Source organism: Schistosoma haematobium, chromosome 5 (genome assembly GCF_000699445.3).
Source record: "Schistosoma haematobium chromosome 5, whole genome shotgun sequence".
NCBI lineage: Eukaryota > Metazoa > Platyhelminthes > Trematoda > Strigeidida > Schistosomatidae > Schistosoma > Schistosoma haematobium.
This window is the reverse complement of record NC_067200.1, coordinates 6812353-6818531: the sequence shown is the minus strand read 5'-3', so window position 1 is coordinate 6818531 and position 6179 is coordinate 6812353.

Here is a 6179-nt window from a genome sequence, read left to right as displayed (position 1 = left end):
TAAATGAAGTATGCATTTCCAAGTGTTATTTTTATCCTTAACAGTTCATTATCCTTATAGTTTCCATTCGGTGTACTGCTTTTGTAGTCGTATATTTGACTCCAGTTAGATCGTATGCTGATTATTATCGAAATATACATACTGTCAACCTTCATATATATTCTTATTAACTTAATTCACATTAGAGAGTAACGGAATAAAATAAGCCAAATGCGAGAATGTATTTTGAATACATATATTATATACATTCATTGATATGAATAGACAGTCAGAGAAACGAAGTGACACTCAGCGGAGAAAGCAAATTAACTAACTTGTTTTGATCAAGTGTGACACAATATTTATATTCAGACAAATATGAATTACAAACACTAAATGAATAGGGCAAGCAATCATATGAAAACAGTCAGGATTAATAAGCGAATCAGTGATAATAAAGTCAAAATATAGCTTGAGAAAAAAAAAGAGAATAGAATGGTCTGTCCAGAAGTTAACGTTAATAACCTACATGGGTTTGACCTAATACCAGTCAATAAATTGCGTTACACTGATTAATTCATAGTAGAAAGTTGGTGAAATATTTGAAATTCAATTTTTAATGGAATGTGTGTACACTATGCAACATTTATCATCCTCTAAATAAGTTTTGGATCTATTAATACACAAACCAATTTTATATCAACATTATCGTTACTTATCCAACTAAAGATATCTAGGCTGAAACCATAACTAGGTGTACAATTAACATTCTGTGATAGGGAGTTTTGTGTTTAATGAATCAATAAGACATTCATTTTGGGATAGTGTGAGAACAGACACATGGTGAATTCTAATTCTCGGTCAATTAATGTTCATCAATTTCCTATAAAAACTTTGACTCACTCATGTTATCAGTCACGTGAAGGTCACTGGTTTGATAAGTGTAAAGTGAGACCCCAAATGCGCTGGTACAACCGAGAGTGGAGAGAGTCCGCTCTCCCTCTCAAGATGCTCTCACATGGCCACGGGTATATAGCCTCTGCCAGGGAAGTCTTACTACCTTCTCGTGGCGGGGGTGTTGTTTACAGAACTGAGAGGACGAAAAGCGGATGTCTGGCGCTTTAACCGGGTTGATGGACATGGAGAGTCCGCCTAGGGGAGTTGGAAAACCTTGATTCCAAACCAATGGTGCACATGGGCTCTAGTATCCTGAAGGAACAAATGGCGTATGGACCAATCGTTGGTCACCGGTTACTATGGGATTGCATCTCCTTACGATGCTCCATTGCCTTGTGGGCCAGACCTTCATGTCAAAGGCTCCGGGTGTGGCCCCCTAAGAAAATCACCTGTTTCGGTTTGGGCACTCGTGCAGTATCACAACCCTCACACATATCGAATGAGATTTGTGTGGCGCATATGTATTTGGTGCCTCTTTGTACCAATGTTTATATGTTTAAATAAATAAATAGAAGCTTCAACCTTAGTTCTAAATATGAGAGAAGTGAAGATATATATGGTCATGTGGTTGAATTTATGCTTAAACGTTTTGTTTCTTTTAACAAATAGAAAAAGTCAACTATTTAAAATCGATAGTCTCTTGTAATTTTCCATGTAAATTTTTGCATTCACAATAACTTTTCTAATTGATTATAACATGTGAGGGTTATTTTTTCAGAATCATTCAACTTCGACCTTATATTGAAGTCTCACCGTGAGACTATAATTTATGAACAATGCTAAACTGACCTTCAGAATGTCCACCTAATAAACACGACTAAATGAGGGGTATAAACCTGTGTGAGGAATTGTAATTATGATTTACAGTTGATAGGATTAAAGTTAGGAATTAGATTTAGGGTTTTTGTTGTGGATGCGGAGGAATAGACCAATAATTATCATGTTAAGTCCAATGGTGTCCTTGGACTTTGAATGGACATTTCCTATTGGTCGATATCTGTTCACTTGTTGAATATTGTACAAAATGTTGTTTTCTATTTTATGGTACGATGTGGTGTGCTTGATTGGTATATAAACAAAGTATGTTTGAAATATAATGATTCATATCTCCGAGGCTGTGACTTGTGTTCTGGACTCAACTAACTGGGCTAGACAGGGAAGTGGGACCAATCGAGACTCTAGGCCGTCCGTACGTGTTTACGTGTCACTGTAATCGATCGACAACACAGGGTAGAAATCGACAGCAACCTAAAGTCATAACAGTTTTCATCACGAACTGACATCAGCTATAATGCCAAAACTCCATTTATCCAAATGGATGGGTGAATTTCCCGCCAAAATCTAAGACCTGTTATCTTATATCTGATCGGTTCGTCCATAAATTATCGTCTCAACATAGGTATCTATACCAAGGATGGACTTGATCATTTCAAATCAATTGAACATTAGGTATAGAGTTAATAATTAATATATTTCTTGTTATGTCCCAATAAGTAAAATATTTTAATTCCTGATGTTTCGCAACCCAATGTAAGCTACTTCTTCGGAGTAATTAAATAAATAACCGAAATTAAATTAACACAACTTTAATTCCGGCCATTTATTTACTGTGAAGATGTGGCTTACATTAAGTTACGAAACACCGGTGATATGTGGGTGAAAGTGATAATGATTGGTCGTCTGCATGGTTAGATATGTAGATACTCTGACACGTGTCAAATGAGTTATATATTCCCCTAATGGTTATTGTTGATTGTTCATTATTGTTGGATTGTGTTGGGTTTTTGGTATGAAAATGTATTGACATTCTAGTCAAGCGAATCACGTGTTCTTAATCATCTGAGTTATGTTGAAGTTCTGTAGAATAGACAAACTGAGATGGAATCTAGTGTAGATAATCGTTTAAGGTAAATTAATGTCCCATACATGTAAACATTGGAAAACTAACTGTTATAACAACCAGAAATATAATTTTTCTACTCATCGAATCTCACGAGGCGAGGTCGTGAATGCACACTGCTGAACAGTGCCACAATAGGATAAAACGGCCATCTAGTTCTTCCAGTTTTTTCATGATGGTCTAGCTTCAATTAACTCATGATTTTAACCATTGAAATTGTTTAACCTTTATTCTTTTACATTGTCCTTTTATAATATGAATTGATTTATAATTAAATATTATTTTCTGATTGGCTGAAAAATCGTTCAAGGTCATCGGTATTGTTTACTTCTATGTCAAGGAAACAAAACTTATTAAATTAATAAATAATTTAAGGTTTATTAAGGAGTTACTTAAAAAAGGATCTTTCTACCTAATATTGTCATTGTAATGTTGTGACTAATGAAGTGAATCAATTTTGATGATAAATTAATATTTTTGACGATGATATTGAATACAAATGATGTTTCTTTTTTTTTGTTTAAGAATTCACTAAATATGAGATAGATAATGGCTGGAAATGGAATCCAAGATACGCGTTTTGTCCTATTTCGGACTCATCAGTTGGAGGCAATTCACACAGGATCAGTCAGTCAGTCAGTAACAACGTAGAATTTCGTACGTACGTACATCAGTTCGAGTTGCTATACCATATTAGCACAGAAATGCAGTCGTCGATTCAAATCCCGTAGTGGTAGAGGTAGTAAAAGTATAAGTAGTAATCGGAAAGATTACAGTTTGGAAATGTTATTTAAAGAGTATAATCCAGTGAAATAAATTTGGGAAGAGAAAAAAAAGAGACAAGGAGGATTCAGGAGATTAGAATTTGGGAGAACACCAAAAACTGTATGCACCTGCGCCATTGCAAACGATTTTGAGCCATGTCATTCAGGGTCTCTAACCATCGGTTGCTATCATCTCGCGGTCCCCAACCAGGTAGTCTACACCTACTACACACGATGCACATATGCCAATGTGAGACTGATCAATTGTAGTCCTAAATAACAATGGAAAGATACAGGCAAAACAACACCAAGTGAACAGATGATATCAGTTTAAAATTCTAGTTTTAATAAGTGATTTACAGGCAGGTTATTAAAAAAAATCGTTGAAGTTCCAGATTCGACCACGTTAAAGATTGGAGATGACTTTGAATTTTATAGTTTTCAGTTCGATCCAGTAGTTGATACATTCTTAATCAATTACTTATTCAGAGAAAAGGATATCACCAAACCTGATGTTTTCATTATCTCGACTCATTAATAATCTATTAGTTGAATTCGTGAGTCAATTGAGGTTAGATCATCATTGAAAACCTGGAAGCACTGGATGGCTGTTTTGTCCTAGTATGAGACTCCTCAGCAGTACTCATCCGTGATCTCGTCTCATGAGATTTGAACTCAGGCCTATCAGTCTCGCGTGCCAACGCTTAACTACAAGACCACTGGTCTTGCATCCGACGGTGTTAATGTTTAACTTCAACCAATCCACAAAGCTGATCCACCATTGTCATCAGTGAGTTACTATCACACAACAAACCTGACTGAACACCACTAGTCACTGTTTTCTACTAGACCTCCAGGTTTTCCATGGTCGTCTAACTTCAATTGACTCATGAATTCAACTAGTAAATTCAATAATAATTGTAAATATTATCTGTAATTGAGGTAATTGATCCAAGATTTCTCAATAATATCCAAATCAATAGTTCTTATTACTGTTTCATTATTTGAAAATCGATATTTTTCCCAAACACAATATATCACTTCCAGATCATGAAAATTATCCATTGAATTTGGATCTATTTTCACTAACAAAATGAATAATCAGTATTTATTTTGAATATCGTTTACTGTTTATCACTGTTTATTCATGGAAATTACTTGAGAAGTATTACGGTCAAGGTTAGATAACAATAGTAATATTCACCTTCTGTCATATTCTCTTATATCAGAGTATGAATGAACTACAAACCGATCAATGGTATATCATTCTTTAAAACCTGGGAGCACTAGATAGCCACCTTACACGAGGGAATCGAACTCATGGCCTTCAGCCTCGCGCGCAAACGTTTAACCTCTAGACGACTGAACGGGTATCTAACGATGCCAATGTCTAATTTTAATCAATCCACAATATTTGGTGACCATCATCAATTGTCTACAATGGGTAGCTTCCTGGTATATGGGATCAATCCTCACATGTAATGTCGCACTTCTGAGGTGTCACATACTAATACGAAACGGTCATCCATTTCTTCCAGACCTTCAGTAATGGTCTAACATTGACCGACCTATGATTACAATGAAACTCAATAATCATCATAACCCTATACCTATAACTATCTCAGTGTAATTGCGAAAGAGAAGTGAATACGAATTTATCGACTTCTCATACATTATTTAGTGTTAATTATCATATTTTTCTGAGAAATTAAAACGCAACACTTTCATTTGTAGATGCTTGGATCTTCCTGTAGTTGATGTTAATTACCACAATTGATCAGTTACTTTGTTGGTAAATGTGAATCATGAGAAAATTGCCTTGGTACTACCATTTAGTAACAAGTATTTTTAAGCAAACGTGAGTAGTGGCTAACACTGGCATCCTAGACACGCATCCCTCTAGATTTGGGACTTGTTAGATGGACTTATTTGTGAAATTTAGCTGACGAGTCCAAGATTTGATGAAATGCACTTCTTGAATTCCACTATCAGACATTATTCATTTTTATTTAAAAACTAACATATTATGTTTTCATTATTGTTGTTTACAATCTAAATTAATGTCTAGGTTGCAGTTTTGCCTACACACCATTTTCGGCACCATAATTTAGTTGGACAAAATATGATAAATTGCGCATGTGAAAATTTTGTCTGAGGAATACAAATTTAGTTGTGTGAATTTGTGTATGTATGTGTGGGTATCTCTGTATTTGTTTAATATAAACTTGTTGGAATGTTGATGTCTAAATTACAATTCAATGAACATGTGACAGTAGTTACATTTACCAAACGTACATAAGATTTCTTATTGTTCAGTTTTATTTACTCATACTACTGTCACTGCATTTTATATTTATCTATGAAACTCCGCCTGTAGCTAATCTAAGGTTACTACTGGTCCCGAACCCGGGTAAAGGAGGAGGGTTGGGCATAGGGTCATCACCCATATCCCGAGGAAAACAACCTTTATAAAAAACGCTAACCAGGATAAACAAATTAAACCATTCAAACTCTGCCCTCCGAGTTGAAGGAGGAATTATAACGCCTCGTGCTGAAAGCCGAAGTTCTTCGGAAGTCAC